Source organism: Triturus cristatus, chromosome 4_2 (genome assembly GCF_964204655.1).
Source record: "Triturus cristatus chromosome 4_2, aTriCri1.1, whole genome shotgun sequence".
Taxonomy (NCBI): domain Eukaryota; kingdom Metazoa; phylum Chordata; class Amphibia; order Caudata; family Salamandridae; genus Triturus; species Triturus cristatus.
Genome location: NC_140586.1, coordinates 195,712,472 through 195,737,407, shown reverse-complemented (window position 1 = coordinate 195,737,407; position 24,936 = coordinate 195,712,472). Strand labels below are relative to the sequence as shown.

The window sequence follows — 24,936 nt, the reverse complement described above, 5'->3', positions numbered from 1 at the left end:
CTTGACCAGACTAAGAGGTCCTCGTACTGGGTGGCCATACAAAAGCTCAAAGGGACTGAACCCCAGAGACTTTTGTGGCACCTCGCGGTACGCAAAGAGAAGGCATGGTAAGAGGACGTCCCACTTACGCCTCATGGGTTCCTCAAGACCCATAATCATGCTTCATGCCCTTCAGGGTTCGGTTGAATCTCTCAACCAACCCGCTTCCTTGGGGATGGTAAGGGGTGGTGAACTTGTATGTCACACCACACTCTTGCCAAAGGGATTTCATATATTTCGATATGAAATTGGTCCCCCTGTCGGACACCACCTCTAGAGGGAATCCTACTCGTGAGAGAATTCCCATCAGTGCCCGTCCCACCACGGGGGCCGTCACTGTCCTCAGAGGGATGGCTTCAGGGTACCGGGTGGCATGGTCCACCAAGACCAGGATAAACCTGTTGCCCATGGCTGTCTTGGGGTCCAGTGGCCCCACAATGTCAATCCCCACTCGCTGGAATGGGGTACTGACCACAGGGAAAGGTTGGAGTGGAGCCTTCAGCTTCCTTCCACTCTTGCCACTTGCCTGGCAAGTCTGGCATGTCCTGCAGTGAGTGTCAGAACTCCTGCGCATTTGAGGCCAATAAAAGTGGGTGACAAGCCTTTCGAAGGTCTTGTCCTGCCCCAAATGCACTGCTAACGGAACGTCGTGAGCCAGCCCCAGTAGGAAGGCTCTGAACTGCTGGGGTACCACCAGCGCACGGGCTGACCCAGGTTCAGCAACCTTAGGCTCTGAGTACAGGAGGTCGTTCTCGCAGTAGATTAAGTGAGTACCGGACTGATCACCATTGGCTTGGGCTGCAGCCTGCTGCCGCATACCCACTAGAGAGGGGCACTCTTTCTGCTCCCTGCAGAATTCCTCCCTGGTGGGGCCTCCTTCTTGCTGCCAATGGGTCAGCTCAGGCAGGTCCCCCAGTTCGGCTATCTGTTCCCCGGTAGGCTCCAGGGCATCCCCCTCAAGGTCTGCTTCCCCTGGGCCGTGGGAACTTTAGGAGCCGGTTTCCCGTGCCTCCTGCGCCCTCTCCCTAAAGCCGGTTCCTGGGCCTCTCCCTCAGGCTCCAGGGTCCCTTTAACACCCCTACTGGCTGCCATCGACCGGGTGGTCACGCACGCCCAATCAGGTAAACCCACCATCCGCAGGTGAGCTGTCTTCTCCACCTTTTCCCAAGGGGAGCTCTCCAAATCATTCCCTAGGAGACAGTCTACAGGCATGGCAGTTCTCACAGCGACTTACAGAGTACCAGAGACCCCCCCCCCACTCAAAGGGAACTTGAGCCATTGGACAATGACTCTCTGTGTTGTCAGCATTGACAACCCGACAATAGGCATGGGGTAGGACCGGCTCTTGAGATACCAGGTGCTGCCGCACTGCAGTCACGCTGGCTCCTGTGTCTCTAAGAGCCTCTACCTTCTTCCCATTGATGGTCACCACTTGCCCATATTTCTTAGTGTTAGAGGGCAAGTCGGCGTTTGGGACCATCTCACTGTCTCCTAGTGAGACTAAGGTCAGTTGGACGGGTTCCACCCACCTGGGACTTCTACCTCCTCCCCAAAGGCTACTGTAGCCACTTGCTTCGGTAGAGCATCAGTGGGTGCTGGTTTCACATACTGGCGACACTTGGGATCACTGGCAAAGTGACCTAGTTCACCACATTTATAACATTGAGGGGGCCCCTTGGGAACAGGTTTACCTGTCGGGCCCCTGTCGGCTTCGGGGGTGGGGGAGGCTGAGAACCTTTCTGCTGGTTCCCTTGGGGATTACTTTGGGGGCCTTTTTGGAACCCTTTCTGTTTTCCCTTGTCCCCCCACTCTTCTGCTGGGGACCCTGCCCACCCTTGGCGGAGTCTCCCACTTGACCCTTGTGGACCCTGGTGCTGACCCAGCGGTCCGCCTCTTCAGCAAGCTTCCTAGGGTTAGTCAGCTTGCTATCTATCAGGTGTTGGCGTAGCTCAGGAAAACAATTAAGCGACAAGTGCTCCCATGCAATTAAATCAAAGAGACCATGGTAATCATCAACTTTGCTACCCTTCAGCCAGCCATCCAGTGCTCTGCAGAAAAAGGTCACATACTCCACATACGTACTCCCCGCAATCTTGGTACACCCCCTGAATCTCTGTCTATATAATTCAGGAGTTAGCCCATATCTGGTCATTAAAGCTTCCTTCATGTGGGGGTAAGAATTATACATGTCAGAGGGCAAATCTAAAAGTGTGTCCCGCCCCTCACTGAGGAACCGTCCCCACAACCCCGCTCCCCAATCTCTCTCAGGGACCCGGTGGGAAGACATGGCTACCTCATAGGCCTTGAACCACTGCCCTATGTCATCATTCTTAAAGTATTCCTTAACTACATCTTTTGGCATGTACACCCTTGACTCTACCTGCACCGGCGTTGCGCGTGCCTCCAGAGGGAGGGTTTTCCAAACTTTTCTCTTTTATCGCCAGCTCCCTCATTCTCGCGTCGTGCTCCATCTGAATCTTTCTTTCTTCAAGAGCCATTTTCTTGCTCTCTAGCTCCAATTGGCCATTTAATTTCAACTTTGCCAATGTAATCTCATGATCCCTTGTGGCCTGTCTGTCTGCCAGCTCCTCTGGCGACAGGCCTCTGCCAAAACTACGGATGCTCTCCGCTGGTTCCACTAGGTCAACCTCAGGTACAACCTCCTCAGCTGCACCCCTAGATTCCATCCAGGCTTTCAGCGCCGTGTAGAAGTGTGCTTTGTTTGTGCATCCTTTGCGTGGAACCTTGAACTTCTTGCAGAAATGCTTGAGTTGTTCTCTCGTGTATTTATCCAGTTTGGCTTCATCCCATTCCAATCCGGCTATCTCAGAGGTTTCAGAGACGGACTTCTCAATGCTGTTTGGGCCAGGCATGACTCCAAACACAAGGGATCTTCTTGGCAAGCAAAATTAAAATTAAAAGTTCTGTGGCTCAAGCTACTGGACTGTCCTCACTGTGCAATGGTTAGTAATCACTGCGCAGACACCCAGAACGCAAATCCGTAAATCCTCACTGCTGCCACCAATGTTAGAATCCGGGGTCTCTGGTTGGCGCAGGTATGCACTTGCGACAAGTAGGGACCCTTTCCTCTAAGTCAGGGCGTAGGATTACCTCTTTAAAAATAGCCCCTGCTCACCCTCTAGGTAACGTGGAGCGAGCAGTCAGGCTAGATTCCAGAGGGCATTAGGTTAAGCGTTCAAGATATCCCACACAATAATCACCACCCCACCACACAAAGACACAAGGCTGTATTTATGAAAATAAAGTTCTTTATATAAATCTCTTATGCAGGCTTCAAATACAGTCTTCTCTCTTTAAATAAGGTTCCAGTTACTTTCAATGCTTTTAGGCAGTCCACAGATGTAAAAATGGCAATGTTCTACTTAAAATAGCTCTCTTGGGGTGTCTGTGCGCTTCGTAGCGCCTCTAGTACACTCCGTACAAAATTTTGGACGTGCCTTGCCGTTTCCCACGCTTCTCGCGTGAGCACGCGTACTCGGGACGTGAACCGTACGGACCGTACCTTCGTAGGTACGTGTCGTACACGTTCGGTACGCCTCTTTCAAAACCTCACGCTTCTTGCGTGAGCAACGTCCTATACTTTAAATGGAGTATGGTTCGTACCTTTCCGGGTCGCCTCGCACAGCTGCTATGAAGGTTGCAAAAGTTCACGCTTCACGCGTGAACAGCGTAGCGGGTCTAAAGCGCCATTACGGCCCGAACAAAGCAACGGACGGGTCGTACTTCAGCGCGCTGCACACAGTACCTCAAATTCTTGAAGGGCAAAGTTCCTGGCGGCTCCAGAAGTCCGTGAGGGGTGTCCCATGTCGCGCTGCTGTCCCTTGAGGTTAGTGGATGGCGATGCTTCGTGGGGCACTTCTAGGCTTACGGGCTCGCACCAGAGGTCAGAAGCAGGAGGGGCAGCTCGGGGGCAATTTCTTCAGCGCGTCGCGCTGCCGGCTTCACTCAGAGGACGCACAGTGATTCGCAGGTCCTTACAGGGCTTCCACGGCCAGGGGGGTCGCAGAGGCTCGGCGCTCGGAGCCTAGTCAGTCTCTTCTTTGCGGTGCGAGCTACGGCTCGGGGGGCAGTTGCTTGCGGTGCTTGGACCAGGTGGACAGGTCTTTGCGGTGCTCGCAGTAGCCCCGGTGGCAGATGTCGCGGTGCTCAGATGAGGGGCACACAGGTCCTCTGGGGTCAGCGTTACAGGATCGCCTCCAGCAGCTTCTCTTCTTCTTGGGGAAAGGTAGCGCCCACTGTTCCTGGGGCGCAGTTCAGGGGGCAAGTTCACCAGCAAGCCCTTGGAGATCGTTTAAAGCACAAGTTGATCAAAAGTCTTTTCTTCTCAAGTCTTTTCCTCCTCTCCTTCTTGCAGCAAGGCACCCACCACAGGCCAGTCTCACAGGTCAGAGACAGTAGTCCTCCATGCAGCTTTCCCAGGTCCTTCTCTTCGGGCAGAGTTTCTTCTTGGCGCAAACAGGATCTGATTTCTTAGGAGCAGGGCTCCTTCTTTTATAGCACAATTCTTTTGTTCTTTGTCGCCAGGGGGCCTGGGCCTGGCTCAGTCCAGTTTTGGAGCACTTTGTTGTGGTGACTCTGCTCTTTCCTTTCAGCAGCAGGGCAGAGACATCAGCCGCTCCACAGGGGGCGGAGCCGGCATTGTGGTGGCAGAGCACAGGTCTATTCAGAGTCAAAGGTGTACTCCTCCCACCCATCCTGGTGTAATCTCTCTACCCACCACCTGGCAGCCAGCCTGTCTCCTGGAATTCCCCAGCCCTGCTCCTTTACTGTTACTAGGCAGAACACACACACACAGCAGAGGCGGACTGAAATGGCCAGGTCAGTAAATACTAACTTTCTAACAGTAGTATTTACAAACGCAGGATATTAAAATAAACTTTACTACAAGAAGTATTTTATTATTCTGAGTTCAGGCATACTAAACTTGACTTTCTACCATGCTCTATGAGTCCACTGGGATTACAGCGTGTAGTAATTCCAGCAGCCCATTCTGGCCTATGGAGAGCAGGTAGCCTGCAATAGTGAAAAACGAAAATGGCTGTAATTCACTATTAGGACATGCCACACACATCAGGGCATGTCCTACCTTATACCTACAATGCACCCTGCCCTTGGGCCTACCAGAGGGGTGACTAATATGTAGTTAAGGGAAGGTTTGGGGACTGGCAAGTAGGTGCACTTGCGCAATCAGCGCAACAGTATCAGACCGCGCGCAGGTTCTGCAGTGGCAGACCCTAGACACATTTTACTAGGCCGCTTCTGTGGGTGGCACAACCAGTGCTGCAAGCCCACCAGCAGCATTTGTATTTACAAGCCCTGGCACTCCAGGTGCACTTTACTAGGGGCTGATAGTAAACCAAATAAGCCAAACATGGACACCAATCAATGTATACACTTTTCCAAAGGGAGCACTTGCACTGTGGCACTGATTAGCAGTGACACAGTGCCCTGAGCAGTTAACACCAACAAAACACATTGAGGCACATCAGCAAAAAGTGGAAGGGAAACTCACGCCAAGGTGCCAGGTCTAACACGCTGTATCTAAGAATGTTTTAGACAGAATCCGTGAGGAGGCCTACTGGGAGTTGTCGATCTGGAGGATGAGCTGAGTGTCATCCGCATAGTTAAAGACTTGGCAGTTCATGCGCGCTATGGCAGCTATCAGTGGCTGGAGGTAAATGTTGAAAAGGAGCGGGGACAGTGCTGAGCCCTGGGGGACGCCACACGTGAGGGCACCCCTGTCAGACACCTGCTCACCAAGTTGGACCCTCTGAGACCGCCCAGAAAGAAAGGATTCAAGCCACTGGTGGGCCAACCGGCAGGTTCCCAACTCGGTGATATGGGCTAGAAGCTGTGCGTGATTGACGTGTTGAATGCTGCCGATAGGTCTAACTGAACCAGGGCGCACGGTTTCTTATTGTCGGCCATGACTCTGAACTCATCAAATATAGATAGCATCACCAGCTCAGTGCTGTGATGGGGCCTGAAACCCGCCTGTCGCCCCTGGAGTAGCTGGTGTTCCTCCAGGAAGGCCGAGAGTGTTTTTAGGATGTGTTGCTCTAAGACTTTTGCCAGAAAGGGGAGCTGGTTTGAAGTGAGCTAAAGAATGATGATGGATTCAACCCAGATCTGTGACTGGGGTTGAGTGTCTGAAAAGTTTCAGCACTCCGTCCATCCTCTCCTTGTGCTTGCTTTGTTCGCCTTAAGTTGGCAGGGTATGCCCAGACGTGGGTCCCTTGCTCACTTTGCCACTGGGTTCAAGCTAGCCTGGCTGATGAGGCCTGTTAGCCCAAAACCAGTCCCAGGATGCTTCTTTCCAGTCCAGGGAAGACATGGCTCGGCAGTTTGGGATGGACTGTTCCCATGAGGCACAGGGTCAAGACTTATTTGCATATAGCTGTGTATGAACTGGGGTGGCGAAGTGAGCTAAAGAACGATGATGGATTCAACCCAGATCTGTGACTGGAGGCGAGTCTCTGAAAAGTTCAGCACTCCGTCTATCATCTTGTTGTGTTTGCTTTGTTCGCCTTAAGTTGGCAGGGTATGCCCAGACGTGGGTCCCTTCCTCACTTTGCCACTGGATTCAAGCTAGCCTAGCTGATGAGGGCTGTTAGCCCGAAACCGGTCCCAGGATGTTTCCGGTCTAGGGAAGACATGTTAATGTTAATGTTAACTGCTACTTCTATAGCGCTTAATCACTAGCAGGTCTCTTAGCGCTTTGAGAGAGAGGTCCGAAACCCACTTCAGTCCCCAGGAACACTTGTTGCAGATGGATAAGATTGTGTCCAAAGGCTCCCTGAACAGGAGCGTTTTAAGGCGTTTCCTGAAAGGGAGGAGAGCGCATTCCTTGCGGAGGATATCGGGCAGTTTATTCCAGAGTTGAGGGAGTAGGACAGAGAGGGCTCTTCCTACCTTGGATACCGTATTAGACCGGTGGACTGCCAGCAGGCAGCTCTCGAAGAACCGGAGTTTCCGGCCCGGCACATAGTTTCCAAGGCGCTCTTTAATGTAGGCTGGGGCCTGGCCGTAAATTGTTTTGTGAGCAATACAGAGGCCCTTGAATTTTGCCCTCTGCTTGATGGTGAGCCAGTGAAGCTTGCACAGCAGAGGGGTCACATGCGCCTGTTTGGGTAGCCTGAAGATCAGCCTGGCTGCATCATTCATGGTCACTAGCAATTTGTTGGTGAGTTTTCCCGGTAGGCCGATGTATAGGGCGTTCCCGTAGTCCAATCTGGACAAGATGGTGGCTGATACTATCATCTGTAGCGCTGCAGTCGAAAGGAGGGGGACAAGTCTCCGCATCTGTCTCAGCAAGCCTGTGCAGGTACCGGTCACGGCTGCGACTTGGTTGGACATAGAGAGATCGGCATCGATCTTGATGCCCAGACTTTTTACGGCCGTGACCAGCATGGGGGTTGTGCCAAGCTCTTGGAGCCAGAATCGGTCACTCCAGGGGTTTGTCTTCAAGGGGATGACCAGGACCTCTGTTGTGTCAGGATTGACTTTTAGGGACTTGGTTGTCATCCAGTTCACGGTGTATCTAAGAATGTTTTGAATCCGTGAGGAGGCCTACTGGGAGTTGTCGATCTGGAGGATGAGCTGAGTGTTATCCGCATAGTTAAAGACTTGACAGTTCATGAGCGCTAGGGCAGCTATCAGTGGCTGGAGGTAAATGTTGAAAAGGAGCGGGGACAGTGCTGAGCTCTGGGGGACGCCACACGTGAGGGCACCCCTGTCAGACACCTACTCACCAAGTTGGACCCTCTGAGACCGCCCGGAAAGAAAGGATTCAAGCCACTGGTGGGCCAACCGGCAGGTGCCCAAATCGGTGATATGGGCTAGAAGCTGTGCGTGATTGACCGTGTCGAATGCTGCTGATAGTTCTAACAGAACCAGGACGCCCAGTTTCTTATTGTCGGCCATGCTTTGAGCTCATCAAATATAGATAGCATCACCAGCTCAGTGCTGTGGTGGGTCCTGAAACCCGCCTGTTGCCCCTGGAGTAGCTGGTGTTCCTCCAGGAAGGCCGAGAGTGTTTTTAGGATGTGTTGCTCTATGACTTTCACCTGAAAGGGGAGCTGGGAGATAGGTCTGTAGTTTTTAAGAGTAGCAGCATCTGTCCATGGTTTCTTCAGTAGGGGGGTGACCCTGGCTAACTTCAGGTCGGAGCGAAGGTAGCCTGTCTCCAGGGAGCGGTTTAATTGGGCGAGGATCTGTCTTTCAAGGGGAGGGCCTTACAGAAAACCCTTGGGGGACAGGGGTCTGCTGGTGAGCCTGATTTGATGCGGTTCATCAGGTGTGACAGGGAGGCCAGATCTAGATTAGGGAAGGAGGGGAGTTGGTTACCGGGCGTGAGGGGCTGGTCTGGGGAGGCCTGGTGGATCAGGATACTCTCAATCTCAGCTAGGATGTCCGCAACCTTATGCAGAAAGAAGGTCTGGAAGGTGTTGTGGTCTGCTGGTGAAGCTGTGGATCTCTGTACTGACTTCTGGCTGAGTTCTTTTAGTATTCTAAAAGTCTCTTTCTGTTTGTCTGCTGCACCCGTGATTCTTGCCTGGTAATATTCAGCCTTCCTAGTCATGATGGGTTTTTTGAATGAGATAAGCAAGAGTTTGTGGGCTGCGAGTTCGGCTTGACTGCCTGATTTCCGCCACCGCCTCTCGGCTTGGCAGAGGGTATGTTTCCTGCCCCTCAGTTCCTCATTGAACCAGGGGGCACCCTTTCGTTTATCTCTAACTTTCTCCCTCCGTGCCGGTGCTACCTGATTAATGGCTTTCCTAAGCGTGTCGGTGAGGGCTGCACACTCGTGGTCCAGGTTACCTATAACGGGTGCTTTCAGGGAGAGTCTGAGTAAGGTGCCCACCAGATTTTCTGCCTCAATTCTGTTCCAGCTGTGCACGGTTTTCCAACCGGGTGGCGGCTGCAACAGTTAGCTAATCAGCGAGTGGTCAGACCAGGTGAACATGCTGATATCTGTAAGACTAGTTTGTGGCTGAGAAGTCCAGATGAGGTCAAGTATGTGGCCCTTTAAGTGAGTTGGAGCATTCAACAGTTGGTGAAGCCCCAATGAGCTCATGGCTATCTCGAATTGGTAGACAAGCGACTCTCTGGGTGTTTTATCCCAGTGGTAGTTGAAGTCACCCACCACTAGGAGTCGTTGGTAGCTTGACAGTTCGGGCTGGACTGTTCCCATGAAGCACAGGGTCAAGACTGATTTGCTTATAGCTGTGTCTGAACTGGGGTGGCGAAGTGAGCTAAAGAATGATGAGGGATTCAACCCAGATCTGTGACTGGGGGTGAGTGTCTGAAAAGTTTCAGCACTCCATCCATCATCTCCTTGTGTTTGCTTTGTTCGCCTTAAGTTGGCAGGGTATGCCCAGACGTGGGTCCCTTGCTCACTTTGCCACTGGATTCAAGCTAGCCTGGCTGATGAGGGCTGTTAGCCCGAAACCGGTCCCAGGATGCTTGTTTCCTGTCCAGAGAATACATGGCTTGGCAGTTCGGGCTGGACTGTTCCCATGAGGCACAGGGTCAAGACTGATTTGCATATAGCTGTGTCTGAACTGGGGTGGCGAACTGAGCTAAAGAACGATGATGGATTCAGCCAAGATCTGTAAATAGGGGTGAGTGTCTGAAAAGTTTCAGCACTCCGTCAATCATATCCTTATGTTTGCTTTGTTCGCCTTAAGTTGTCAGGGTATGCCCAGACGTGGGTCCCTTGTTCACTTTGCCACTGTATTCAAGCTAGCCTGGCTGATGAGGGCAGCCCGAAACCGGTCCCAGGATGCTTGTTGCCGGTCCAGTAAAGACATGGCTTGGCAGTTCAGGCTGGACTGTTCGCATGAGGCACAGGGTCGTCAAGACTGATTTGCATATAGGTGTGTCTGAACTGGGGTGGTGAAGTGAGCTAAAGAACGATGATGGATTCCACCCAGATCTGTGACTGGGGGTGAGTGTCTGAAACATGTCAGAACTCCGTTCATCACCTCCTTGTGTTTGCTTTGTTCGCCTTAAGTTGGCAGGGTATGCCCAGACGTGGGTCCCTTGCTGACTTTGCCACTGGATTCAAGCTAGTCTGGCTGATGAGGGCTGTGAACCCGAAACCGGTTCCAGGATGCTTGTTTCCAATCCAGGGAAGACATGGCTTGGCACTTTGGGCTGGACTGTTCCCATGAGGCACAGGGTGAAGACTGATTTGCATATAGCTGTGTCTGAACTGGGGTGGCGTAGTGAGCTAAAGAACGATGATGGATTCAACCCAGATCTGTGACTGGGGGTGAGTGTCTGAAAAGTTTCAGCACTCCGTCCATCATCTCCTTGTGTTTGCTGTGCAAGAACCAAAGTCAGCCACTCTGATTCTAGTCACCAACTGCTGTTCTGCTATACGTGCTGTGATGCTTCCAATGGTTGCCATTTGTTCATAGTCCGTTTTGCTTCAGTCATTCACTCCTAAAACTTCAATGTACGCAGGACCACTGAAATTATGCAATTGTGCGGCCCTGCTGATTTTCATATAATTATAGATGTGCCATATTTGCCATGTAACCTATCATCTGCTGCATAATGTGCAGATTTTAACCACAAAAAAATAGTTTCTAGCTCAAAAGGTTCCAGAGTTACAAAAAATGCAGCAACAAGTGTCACCATGCGCTGTAAGGCCCTTTGCAAAACAGGTCACCTTTATGTTGCTTATTGCTATATTTCAGTATTAAACTGGTACTAATGAGGTGAAACCAATGCCCAGACAGTGTTACCAAGTTTAAAAAGTAGTAAATAACTCAACTTTCAAGTTTATTTATTATTGCATGGCTAATTAAAGCCAAACAGTAAAATACATAGAACACAGTATACCTTGTTACAATAGCAAGGGTACCATTGCGCAATTACGATGTGATTTAAAATGTTGATGCAGCATTAAAAAAAAAAGTTTAAATACATAGGATATGAGATCTCACTCAGGTTTACTTCAGAATATAAATATGAAAAGAAGGAGGCTGGTTTCAAGCATATTTTGTTTGAGACCGTTGAGAAACAACCCTTTCAGAAAAACAGGTTTAATGGTGTTTTGATAATTACTCACTAAATAATGAAGTAATACAATTACAATGTTCTTGCCGCATACTTTACTCAACCCTGCAGCATAATTTGTCCCTCTTCTGCTGCATAGTTCCAGTAGCCCTGAATGTAGGTGAAAGAATGGAGAGTTTCCTGGTTTGCGCAACACATCATTCAAATGGGACTAGAGCTGAGATAGTACCAGATACTTTGTTCGAGTCACCTACTCTGCGCAAATTAAAGAACCCAGCCCACCAGGCGCCTTCTACACATACAGGATGCGTAAAACAGAAAAAAGGGAGGAGGCCAATCTTTCAAGTTATCCTCACTGTCCCAACAAATATTTGTGGTTTAATTCTGTTTTAATGAGGCAGCAAGAGTACTCAATGCTTGTGATAAGCCAAACGCCGGCAAGGCGTCATTCAGCGTAAGTGCACGCTGAGTCTACGCTGTCACTGCACTCAGGAAACACGTTTGTTGCTTGTTTATGATCATGCAAATTGCGAGGCACACTTTGCAAATCTCTTTAACATAATGGCGGTAACACATATTTAGCAATTAAACACAGTATGTTGTGGGATTCAAGACACAATACAACAATATTTAACTGGGATGGTGTTTGAAATGCCACATCCTCTGCTGTTCCAAACATCAAACATTCCTGCTAGTAGTGGGAGGAAAGGAGGAAGCCTTTAGAAAAAACACTCTTAACGCCTACCTGCCAGTGATTAGAATATTCCATCCTCTAAAGAAGCAGAAGGATTAGGAATGCCAGTGGCAGGCTTCACCCGATGGAAACTCCTATGCAGCGAGGCAGTGAAAAACAGAAGGTGCGACGTCCAGGGTAACCTCAAGGGAGAAGGCTGCACCTGGTAGCGAAGTGCAGCAACGACGAAGGGAAAAGCAGCAGTGAAGAAGCACTGTTGTGCCAGCCAAAGTAAAAGCATTCACGAGCTTTATTAGTCAACATTTGCAGTAATTCCTGCATCTGTGCTGTTGCCCCTTTGATTGTTTGAACGACAGTGCTGACGGTGCCACATGCTGATTGGCCGCTCTGCTTGATCACTCAAATCGGGGAGCGTCATTTGATTTATGGCACGGAACATCTAAGAAATCATACTTTGAACCTCCAAAAAAACAATGAAAGTTGAAATGGTGAGGTGGAGTGTGCGCCCCCCCCCATGAGATGATGCCACGCCCCCCTGGGGGGCACGGCCCCTACTTTGAAGACCAATGGGCTAAAGCCACCGGACATCTTGAGTTTGTTACTCAACTCACACGATGCCACCGGGTGACGCACAATATCGACTCCCTTCACATGGTCACCCGGTGAGGAGCTGATATCCCATGGTGGCAGGGAAAATGAGCTGAAAAACACTGCAAGCAGTGGTTTTCATCTTGTGTTTGGAGGCTTTGAACTTAATGGGTGTGAATACACACCAGGACATCGGCAGCAGCCTCGGCATGCTTATTATTATTTTTGTACAAATTTTTTTAGGAAGAGCTTTGGTGGCTGGGTGCTTCTTAACACGACGCCCCGCCCCCTCCAAGACCTGCCCCCTTCTCACACGGTGTGATTTTTTGGTCTCGCCTGCATTGCAGCGCATGCGTTGCTCACGGGCGAGAAATTTTGTGAGAGAGGGATTTCAGAAAAGGGCTTTAAGCCCCGCCCCTCATTTCCATTGGCTGGCATCACTGTTTATGGTAAACGGTGGCCTGCCATTGGAAATGAGGGTTTTTTGTGGACGCCCTTTCACCTCCGATCCGACTGGGTCACCTGCTTTGCTGCTGTCGCAAAGCACTTTCTTATCTTTATGGGGCCATGTGTTTCTAATTAGAAACACATGGCTCCATAAAGACAAGAGATCGATGCTTGTTATAGAGATACCTCCTTCACATCCCTCTATAAGCGCTGCCTTGGTGCTCACTGCGCCCCAGCATTCTTCTTCTCTTATTCGGTCTACCTGATTGACTGGATCTTTTTCTTCAGCTGCTACGGCCATATTATGACAGAATCCGTTCCCTTGACTCTGCTCTTCTTTCTATTCACCCGTGGACTCTTGTCGTCCCACTCTGAAGCTGTATATTCTGTCTCTGTTGCCGAATCTGATCACGACCTCCGGGCAGTCATCCTTTGTTGCTGGCTTGCTTGTCTAGCGCAGCTGCTCTGCATGCTCCTTTGCACGATCAGTGCACCCTCAGTTTCAGCGTTTGCCTTTCCCTGTGATTGAGCGCATCCTCCGGTCCATTCCCAATGCAGGTCATTCTCCATCTTATGTTCTCACAATGGGTCTCCTCGCTTCTTTTTCTCCCTACCCTGCGCACATCTCGCATTTCTGTCCGTGTGCTGCATTACAAGGGCAGTTTCTCTCTGCCCTGTGCTTGCCTTGTCAGTGGCGTTTCTCCCTGCCCGGTGGTGTGTGCTTCCCTGTCAGTGGCGCTGTTCCCTGCCCGGTGGTGTGTGCTTCCCTGTCAGTGGCGCTTCTCTTTGCCCGGTGGTGTGTGCTTCCCTATCAGTGGCGCTTCTCCCTGTCCTGTGTGCTTCCCTGTCAGTGCCGCTATTCAATTCCCCATAGTGTGCGCTGCCCTGTCAGTGCTGCTTTTCAATTCCCCATTGTATGTGCTGCACTGTCAGTGCCGCTTTTCCCTGCCCTGTCAATGACGCTTCTCCCTGACCTGTGCTGTGCACTAATCTGTCAGTGCCCCTTCTCCCCGCCCTGTAGTGTGCGCTGCCCCTTCTCCCTGCCCTCTGTTGTGCGCTGCCCTGTTGGGTTCCCTTCTCCCTGCCCTGTGCGCTGCCCTGTCGGTGCCCCTTCTTCCTGCCCTGTGGTGTGTGTACTGCCATGTCTGGGGTATTTGTTTCTACCCTATGGGGTGCGCTGCCCTGCCATCAGTGCCTCTTCTCCCAACCCTGTGGTGAGTGCTGCCCTGTCAGTGCCCCTTCTCCCTGCCCTCTGGTGTGTGTTTCTGTCAGTGCTGTTTCTCCCAGCCCTGTGGTAAGTGCTGAACTGTCAGTGCTGCTTCTCTCTGCCCTGTAGTGTGCGCTGCCCTGTCAGTGCCCCCTCTCCCTGCCCTCTGTTGTGTGTTTCTGTCAGTGTCTCTTCTCCTTGCCCTGTGGTGTTTGCTGCTCTGTCGGTGCCCCTTCTCCCAACCCTGTAGGTTATTTTTCCCTGTCAGTGCCGCTTCTCTCTGCCCTGTAGTGTGAGCTGCCATATCAATGCCCCTTCTTCCACTACTGCTGACACGCTGCTGCAGACACCGCTGCTGACGCACCTCTGCTGACACATCGCTGCTGACATGCCGCTGCACCACTGCTTCTACACCACTGCTGACACGCCGCTGCGAAAACGCCACTGCGGACACACCACTGCTGACACACCACTGCTAACACACCACTGCTAACACACCACTGCTGACACACCACTGCTGACACACCGCTGCTGACACACCGCTGCTGACACACCGCTGCTGACACACTGCTGCTGACACACCGCTGCTGACACACTGCTGCTGACACACCGCTGCTGACACACTGCTGCTGACACACCGCTGCTGACACACCGCTGCTGACACACCGCTGCTGACACACCGCTGCTGACACGCCGCTGCTGGCAACACTGCTGACACCACTGCTGACACACCACTGGTAACACACCACTGCTGCTACACCACTGCTTCGACACCGCTGCTGACACACCACTTCTGACACGCTGCTGCGGACACGCCACTGCTGACACACCACTGCTGACACACCACTGCTGGCACACCACTGCTGACACACCACAGCTAACACACCACTGCTGACACGTCGATGCTGACACGCTGCTGCTGACACACCACAGCTAACACACCACTGCTGACACATCGATGCTGACACACCGCTGCTGACACACTGCTGCTGACACACCGCTGCTGACACACCGCTGCTGACACACCGCTGCTGACACGCCGCTGCTGACAACACTGCTGACACCACTGCTGACACACCACTGGTAACACACCACTGCTGCTACACCACTGCTTCGACACCGCTGCTGACACACCACTTCTGACACGCTGCTGCGGACACGCCACTGCTGACACACCACTGCTGACACACCACTGCTGGCACACCACTGCTGACACACCACAGCTAACACACCACTGCTGACACGTCGATGCTGACACGCTGCTGCTGACACACCACAGCTAACACACCACTGCTGACACATCGATGCTGACACGCCGCTGCTGACGCCGCTGCTGACACAACTGCTGACACACCGCTGCTCACTCATCGCTGCTGATGCCGCTGCTGACACATCGCTGCTGACGCCGCTGCTGACACACCACTGCTGACACGTCGCTGCTGACACACCACTGCTGACACATTGCTGCTGACACACCACTGCTGACACACCGCTGCTGACACATCGCTTCTGACGCCGCTGCTGCTGACACACCGCTTCTCCTTGCCCTGTGGTGTGTGCTGCTCTTTCGGTGCCCCTTCTCCCAACCCTGTAGGTTATTTTTCCCTGTCAGTGCTGCTTCTCTCTGCCCTGTAGGGTGCGCTGCCATGTCAATGCCCCTTCTCCCACCACTGCTGACACACCACTGCTGACACGCCGCTGCAGACACCACTGCTGACACACCACTGCTGACACACCGCTGCTGACACATCGCTGCTGACATGCCGCTGCTTCTACACCACTGCTGACATGCTGCTGCGAACAAGCCACTGCTGACACATCGATGCTGACATGCCGCTGCTGACACCACTGCTGACACACCACTGCTGACACACCACTGCTGACACACCACTGCTGCTACACCACTGTGGACACGCCGCTGCGGACACGCCGCTGCAGACACGCCATTGCTGACACACCACTGCTGACACACCACTGCTGACACACCACAGCTAACACACTACTGCTGACACATCGATGCTGACACGCTGCTGCTGACACACCACAGCTAACACACCACTGCTGACACATCGATGCTGACACGCTGCTGCTGACGCAGTTGCTGACGCCGCTGCTGACACGCCGCTGCTGACACGCCGCTGCTGTCACGCTGCTGCTGTCAAGCCGCTGCTCACACACCGCCACTCACACATCGCTGCTGACACATCGCTGCTGACGCCGCTGCTGACACATTGCTGCTGCTACCGCCGCTGCTGACACATCACTGCTGCATGCTGCTGACACGCCGCTGCCGACACCACTGCTGACACGCTGCTGCTAACACACCACTGCTGACACATTACTGCTGGTACACCGCTGCTGACACATCGCTGCTGACGCCGCTGCTGACGCTGCGTGTTTGACCTGGCACCTTGGCGTGAGTCTCCCTTCCACTTTTTGTCGCTGTGCCTCATGTGTTTTTATGGTGTTGGCCGCTCAGCGCACTGTGCCACTGCCAACCAGTGCCACGGTGCAAATGCTCCCTACATAAAATGTATATGTTGGTTGGATTCCATGATTGGCTTATTTGGTTTACTATCAGACCCCAGTAAAGTGCACCAGGAGTGCCAGGGCGTGTAAATACAAATGCCGCTGGTGGGCTTGCAGCACTGGTTGTGCCACCCACAGACGCGGCCTGGTACAATATGTCTAGGGTCTGCCATTGCAGAACCGGCGTGCAGTCTGGTACTGTCATGCTGACTGCGCAAGTGCACACACTTGCCAGTCCCTAAACCTTCCCTTAACTTCATATTAGTCACCCCTATGGTAGGCCCAAGGGCAGGGTGCATTGTAAGCATAAGGTAGGACAAGCCCTGATATGTGTGGCATGTCCTAATAGTGAATTACAGCCATTTTCGTTTTTCACTTTTGTAAGGCTACCTGTTCTCATAGGCCAGAATGGGTTGTTAAGATTGTTACATCCTATGATCCTAACAGACCCAGGGAACATGGTAGAAAATCGAGTTTAGTATGCCTGAACTCAGAATAATAAGGTACATCTTTTAGTAAGGTTTATTTTAATATTCTGCGTTTGCAAATGCCTCTGCGTGATGTGTATCTGCTGTCTGGCTTGTGTGAGTGACAGGGCTGGGGAAACCCAGATGGGCAGGGCTAGGTAGCCTGGTGGTGAATAGGAAGATTGGCAGATAGATGGGTGGGAGAAGTACACCTGGACTCTGAATAGGAGTGTGCTCTGCCACCACAATGCTGGCTCCACCCCCTGTGGAGCGTCTGATGGCTCTGCCCTGCACCCTGAAAGAAACAGCCTGCATCGCAAAAACAAAGTGCTCAGAAACCGGACAGAACTAGGCAAAGGCCCCACCTGGCCTGGGAGAAAAAAAGAAATGTAGTATAAATGTAGGAGTCCTGCTCCTAAGAAATCAGATCCTGTTTGCGCCAAGAAGAACCTCTGCCCGACGAGAAGGACCTGGGAAAGCTGCATGGAGGACTACTGTCTCTGACCTGGGAGACTGGCCAGTGGTGGGTGCCTTGCTGAAAGAAGGAGAGGAAAAGACTGAGAGACTTTAATTTCAACTTGTGCTTTTGTGAACAAATCTCCAAGGGCTTGGAACCGAGCTTGCCCCCTGAACTGAGCCCCAGGACCATTGGGCTCTTTCCCCCTTCACCCTGAGCTGCTGGACTGCCTGTGCTCGTGCCCCGCTGACGCCGTCGCTGAGTGTGCCTCGCAAATCTTTTCATTTCCCTGAAGTGCCTTGAGTCCGTGCTGGTGCCGCCCGACACTGCATGACTCCGCTGAGTAAGCCGTAGCTCGCACCGTGTCCCGCTGGGGCCGCCCCACACCTGACTCGCTCTCCTATTCACGACTGAGCCGCACCGCCACTGCCGACAGCCGCCACGATCTCGCATTGCAAGTCCGAGAGACGACCCGGTGCGTACGACTACAAGCGTATCTTCGCACTGTGTCTCATCCCCCGGGGCCGCGCCGCACCCAAGAAGTCGCCCTGTACGTCACGTACAGGCCACGAATTGCCGCCTTGCCGCCCCAGAAGAAGCAGCCTCAACAAAGAAGGAATCCCCCGTCCCGGGACTTTGCCGTAGCCCGACTCCTCCGCCGCATCTCCTTGAGGTCCCGCCCCAACGCCCCGCATCACGGCGCTGCTGAGAGCCGGACCTGCCTGTAGAGCTGCCGACGACCGTCCGTTCGTGGCCCCGCATCGTCCCAAGTAACTACCAGGTATATTGTGCACTCCACACCTAAAAGTGCACACCGCGGATCAGAGGGTCCGTCCCAGTGAAACCGACACGTAATCCCCCTCAACCCCCAGGGGATCCGCTCTGCACAAAACCTGACTGTAAACAATATTAAGATAACTCCTGATCCAAAGACAGTATTGCGTGCATTTTCAAAACGTTATTTAATGGTTTTGTAATTAAGCCTGCATAAGAATATATATTTTCATAAAGCCTACGTATTTTTCCAGAAACCTGACTGGTGTCCCTCTGTGGTGCAACTGATATGTTTACTGTGTGTATGCCCTCAAATGCTTAACCGTATAACGCCTGGGGATTAGCCTTGTCTGCTCGCGCCACGCAACCTTGAGGGTGAGCAGGGGTTATTCTTAGGGGTAATCCTACGCCCTGATTAGAAGTGAAGGGTCCCTGCTTGTCGCTGGTACCTACCAACGCCAACCAGGGGTTCCCATTTCTAACATTGGAGGCAGCGTTGAGGATTTTCGAATTTGCATTTGGAGTTTATACAAAGTGAATAATTAGTGTCCACGTAGTGAGTTCAGACCAAATAACGCAGCCACATACTGTTGATCTTTTCTGTTGCTTTGCCAAGAACCTCTATTTTTTGAATCATGCCTGGCTCCAAAGTTGCAGAGAAAGCGCCATCCATAGTCCTTAGTGTAAGTGACATGGAAGACTTAGCATGGGAAGAAGAGAAACTAGAAAGCTACACAGTAGCACAGCTGAAGGGCTTTCGCAACAAATTTGGAATTGAATGAATGAATGAATGAAATCAGACTTATACCGCGCAACTAAGTCCAAAACTAGATTTAGGCACAAAGCTCAATACCTAAAGGCGCTGGGGCCTGGATTGAGTCACGGGCACCAGGGAATGAGGTGGTAGAGGATCCGCCCGGAAGCATCCATGGAGGTGGTGGTGGCCTGTCGCCAGAGGAGTTGGAGGACAGGGCCGCAACCAGGGCACATGAGGTGGAAATGGCAAAAATCAATGGTCAAATGGAAATGGAGAAACAAAGATTAACAATGGAAAGCCAAAGGTTGGCAATGGAAGAAAAAAAGATCCAAATGGAACATGAAATGAAGTTGAAGGAGTTGGAGATACAAGCGAAAAGTTTGGGAACAACTCCCTCTGGTGGCAGCCCAGTACCAGTGCAGGTAGAGCCAAGGGTGTACATACCTAAGGATGTGGTGAAAGAGTATTTCAGGAATGATGACATAGGGCAGTGGTTCAAGGCCTACGAGGTAGCCATGTCCTCCCACCGGGTCCCTGAGAGAGATTGGGGAGCGGGGTTGTGGGGACGGTTCCTTAGCGAAGGGCTGGACACACTCTTAGATTTGCCTGCAGATATGTATAACTCGTACCCCCACATGAAGGAAGCTTTGATGACCAGGTATGGGTTAACTCCTGAATTGTATAGACAGAGGTTCAGGGAGTGCAAAAAGATTCCTGGGAGTACGTATGTGGAGTATGTAACTTTTGTTTTACAGAGCGCTGGATGGTTGGGTGAAGGGTAGCAAGGTTGATGATTTCCAAGGGCTTCTTGATTTAATGGCATGGGAGCACTTGTCCAGTAATTGTTTTCCTGAGCTACGCCAACACCTGATAGATAGCAAGCTGACTAACCCTAGGAAGCTTGCTGAGGAGGCGGACCGCTGGCTCAGCACCAGGGTCCACAAGGGTCCCGTGGGAGACTCCGCCAAAGGTGGGCAGGGTCCCCAGCAGAAGAGCGGGGGGGACAAGGGTAAACAGAGGGAGTTCCAGAGGAGGCCCCAAAGTAATCCCCCTGGGAACCAAGGGAAAGGTTCTCAGCCTCCCCCACCCCAGAAACCGACTGGGGCCCGACAGGTACCCCTGTTCAAAGAGGGCCCCTGACCTGTTTCAGATGCGGTGAGCTGGGTCATTTTGCCAATGATCCCAAGTGTCGCCAGTTTGGTAAACCAGCACCCACTGGTGCAACCCCCCGGCAGACGGCTAGTGTAGCCCTGAGTGGAGAGATGGGTGTCCAGGGTGGGTGGGGTTCAGTAGAAATGTCCCTGGTCTCATTAGGAGACCGTGAAGTGGTCCCCCAAACCCAGCTGCCTGAGAACACTAAAAAATACAGGCAGTGGGTGACCATAAATGGCCATAGGGTTGAAGCTCTCAGAGACACAGGAGCCAGTGTGACGGCTGTCAAGCGCCACCTGGTGTCTCAGGAGCAGGTTGTCCCAGGAGCATTCTATCCGGTTGTTGCCGCCGACAACACTGAGAGTCACTGCCCGGTGGCTCAGGTTCCCTTTGAGTGGGGGGGGGGGTCTCTGGTACTCTTCAGGTAGCTGTGAGGCCCGCCATGCCTGTAGACTGTCTGTTAGGGAACGATCTGGAGAGCTCACCTTGGGCTAAGGTGGAGCGGAGTGCTCACCTGGAGATGTTGGGTATGCCAGATTGGGCGTGTGTCACCACACAGTCCTTGACAGCGAGTAGAGGTGCTCAAGAGAACCTGGAGCCTGAGAGGAAGGCCCAGGAACCGGCCTTAGGGAGAAGAGGCAGGGGGCGCGGGAAACCGGCCCCTGAAGTTCCCACGGTCCAGGAGGAAGCAGACCTTGAGGGGGATGCCCTGGAACCTACAGGGGAACAGATAGCTGAACTGGGGGACCTGCCTGAGCTGACCCATTGGCAGCAAGAAGGCGGACCCTCCAGGGAGGAATTCTGCAGGGAGCAGAAAGAATGCCCTTCTCTCGTGGGTATGCGGCAGCAGGCTGCAGACCAGGCCAACGGTGATCAGTCTGGAACACATTTCATTTACTGGGAGAACGACCTCCTATATTCTGAGCCTAAGGTTGCTGAGCCTGGGTCAGCCCGTGTGCTGGTGGTACCCCAGCGCTTCAGAGCCTTCCTACTGGGGCTGGCTCACGATGTGCCATTAGCAGGACATTTGGCGCAGGACAAGACCTTTGAAAGGCTTGTCACCCACTTCTTTTGGCCCCAAATGCGCAGTAGTTCAGACACTCACTGCAGGACCTGCCAGACTTGCCAGGCAAGTGAGAAGAGTGGAAGGAAGCAGAAGGCTCCACACCAGCCATTCCCTGTGGTCGGTACCCCATTCCAGCGAGTGGGGATTGACATTGTAGGGCCACTGGACCCCAGGACCGCGATGGGCAATATGTTCATCCTGGTCCTGGTGGACCATGCCACCCGGTACCCGGAAGCCATCCCTCTGAGGACAGTGACGGCCCCCGTGGTGGAACGTGCGCTGATGGGAATTTTCTCCCGAGTGGGATTCCCTCTAGAGGTGGTGTCTGACCGGGGTACCAATTTCATATCTAAATATATGAAATCCCTTTGGCAAGAGTGTGGTGTAACCTACAAGTTCACCACACCTTACCACCCCCAAGGAAACGGGTTGGTTGAGAGATTCAACCGAACCCTAAGGGGCATGATAATGGGTCTGGAGGAACCCATGAGGCATAAGTGGGACGTCCTCTTACCATGCCTTCTCTTTGCTTACAGAGAGGTGCCACAGAAGTCTCTAGGGTTCAGCACCTTTGAGCTTCTGTACGGACACACAGTGAGAGGACCTCTAAGTCTGGTCAAGGAAGGCTGGGAGCAATCTCACAGGAAACCTCCCCAGAATGTATATAGCTACATGCTGGCCTTCAGAAACCAGACTAGGCGTTTCAGGGAACTTGCTGAGGCAAACCTGGAAGCCAGCCAGGAGGATATGAAGCGGTGGTACGACCAGAATGCCACTCTGGTAGAGCTGCAACCTGGACAGAAGGTATGGGTCTTGGCCCCCGTGGAGCCTTGTGCACTCCAGGATAAGTGGACCGGTCCCTTTGAGGTGGTGGAGCGCAAGAGTCCTGTTACCTATTTGGTGGACTTGCGGTCTCCAAGGAACCCCTTAAGGGTCCTTCATGTCAACCGCCTCAAGCCTCACTTGGAGAGGTCCCAAATGGGCATGCTCTTAGCGACAGATGCTGGGATGGAGGAGGAGACCGAGCCTCTTCCTGACCTCCTGTCAGCCAAGGAGCAAGATGGGTCAGTGGATGGTGTCATCCTCTCTTCCACCCTGACCCCTGAGCAACAGAACGATTGTCGCCAGTTACTGGGACAATTCTCTGACCTGTTTTCCCTGATTCCCGGTGTCACTGATTGGTGTGTCCATGATGTGGACACTGAGGGTAGTACACCTGTGCGGCACAAGGCCTACAGGGTAACTGACAGGGTAAGGGCCTGCATCAAGGAGGAGGTCTCCAAGATGTTTGCCCTTGGGGTAATTGAGTCCTCCAGCAGTCCTTGGGCCAGCCCAGTGGTCTTGGTCCCAAAGGCTGCAGCGCCGGGAGCCACACCCGAACTCCGGTTCTGTGTGGACTACAGAGGAATAAATTCGGTCACCAGGACTGACGCACACCCCATCCCCAGAGCTGATGAGGTCATAGATCGGCTAGGGGCTGCCAACTACCTCAGCACGTTTGATTTAACGTCTGGGTATTGGCAGATCGCCTTGACCGATGGGGCCAAAGAGAGGTCAGGCTTTTCCACCCCTGATGGGCACTACCATTTCCGGGTTATGCCCTTTGGGATGAAGAATGCCCCTGCCACCTTCCAGAGGTTGGTCAACCAGGTGTTGGTTGGACTGGATTCGTTCAGTGCAGCCTACCTGGATGACATCGCAGTGTTCAGCTCCACGTGGGAGGAACACCTGCGCCACCTCTGGGAAGTGTTGATGGCGCTGCGGAGGGCAGGCCTCACGATCAAGGCGAGTAAGTGCCAGATCGGGCAGGGTTCAGTGGTGTACTTGGGACACCAAGTTGGGAGTGGCCAGGTGGCACCCCTTCAACACAAGATAGAAACCATCCTGAATTGGGAGTCGCCCAAAACCCAGACGGAGGTGATAGCCTTCCTAGGTCTCACCAGGTACTACAGAAGGTTTGTCAAGGGGTATGGCAACTTTGTTGCCCCCTTGACAGCGCTGACTTCAAGGAAGCAGCCCAGGAAGGTGATCTGGACTGACACCTGTCAGAAATCTTTTGAGGCCCTGAAAGCTGCGATGTGCACGGCGCCCGTGCTTTTGGCTCCCAACTTCTCCAAAGAGTTTCTCGTTCAGACAGACGCTTCAGAGCATGGTGTGGGGGCTGTTCTTTCACAGATTAATGAAGAGGGCCTAGATCAACCTGTAGCCTTTATTAGCAGGAGGTTATTACCACGGGAACAGAGATGGAGTGCAATTGAGTGTGAGGCATTTGCTGTGGTCTGGGCGCTGAAGAAGCTAAGACCCTACCTGTTTGGGTCTCACTTCCGGGTTCAGACAGACCACAGGCCCCTCAGATGGTTGATGCATATGAGGGGTGAGAATCCAAAGCTGTTGAGGTGGTCCATTTCCCTACAAGGTATGGATTTCACGGTGGAACATCGCCCTGGTACAGATCATGCCAATGAGGACGGTCTGTCCAGATTTTTCCGCCTTAGTGATGGGGTAGGGTAGTTCTCCCCACTCTTCAGCTGAAGGGGACACGTGTTAGACCTGGCACCTTGGCGTGAGTCTCCCTTCAACTTTTTGTCGCTGTGCCTCATGTGTTTTTACGGTGTTGGCCGCTCAGCGCACTGTGCCACTGCCAACCAGTGCCACGGTGCAAGTGCTCCCTACGTAAAATGTATATGTTGGTTGGATTCCATGATTGGCTTATTTGGTTTACTATCAGACCCCAGTAAAGTGCACCAGGAGTGCCAGGGCGTGTAAATACAAATGCCGCTGGTGGGCTTGCAGCACTGGTTGTGCCACCCACAGACACGGCCTGGTACAATATGTCTAAGGTCTATCATTGCAGAACCTGCGTGCAGTCTGGTACTGTCATGCTGACTGCGCAAGTGCACACACTTGCCAGTCCCTAAACCTTCCTTTAACTTCATATTAGTCACCCCTATGGTAGGCCCAAGGGCAGGGTGCATTGTAAGCATAAGGTAGGACAAGCCCTGATGTGTGTGGCATGTCCTAATAGTGAATTAAAGCCATTTTCGTTTTTCACTATTGTAAGGCTACCTGTTCTCATAGGCCAGAATGGGCTGTTAAGATTGTTACATCCTATGATCCTAACAGACCCAGGGAACATGGTAGAAAATCGAGTTTAGTATGCCTGAACTCAGAATAATAAGGTACATCTTTTAGTAAGGTTTATTTTAATATTCTGCGTTTGCAAATGCCACTTTTAGAAAGTTGGCCTTTGCTTGCCTAACCATTTCAGCCCGCCTCTGCGTGATGTGTATCTGCTGTCTGGCTTGTGTGAGTGACAGGGCTGGGGAAACCCAGATGGGCAGGGCTAGGTAGCCTGGTGGTGAATAGGAAGATTGGCAGATAGATGGGTGGGAGGAGTACACCTGGACTCTGAATAGGAGTGTGCTCTGCCACCACAATGCTGGCTCCATCCCCTGTGGAGCGTCTGATGGCTCTGCCCTGCACCCTGAAAGAAACAGCCTGCATCGCAAAAACAAAGTGCTCAGAAACCGGACTGAACTAGGCAAAGGCCCCACCTGGCCTGGGAGAACAAAAGAAATGTAGTATAAATGTAGGAGACCTGCTCCTAAGAAATCAGATTCTGTTTGCGCCAAGAAGAACCTCTGCCCGACGAGAAGGACCTGGGAAAGCTGCATGGAGGACTACTGTCTCTGACCTGGGAGACTGGCCTG

General features: G+C 52.5%; 1 protein-coding gene and 1 long non-coding RNA gene across 4 annotated transcripts in view; one reads left to right on the top strand and one right to left on the bottom strand.

Moving 5' to 3' along the window:
• The window catches only part of LOC146833373 (serine hydrolase-like protein), a 143,439-nt gene extending 131,167 nt beyond the window's left edge, over positions 1–12,272 (bottom strand). For 2 of the 3 annotated variants that reach the window (XM_085601160.1, XM_085601167.1), the window contains exon 1: positions 11,834–12,179. The gene's annotated coding sequence lies outside the window, so the exon portion shown is untranslated. Of the gene's footprint in view, positions 1–11,833 lie in introns of all 3 variants that reach the window. The other variant, XM_085601165.1, reaches the window with a different exon arrangement.
• Positions 1–24,936, top strand: part of LOC146833372 (uncharacterized) — a 60,117-nt gene that overhangs the window by 22,751 nt on the left and 12,430 nt on the right. The gene's annotated exons all lie outside the window — the stretch shown is intronic.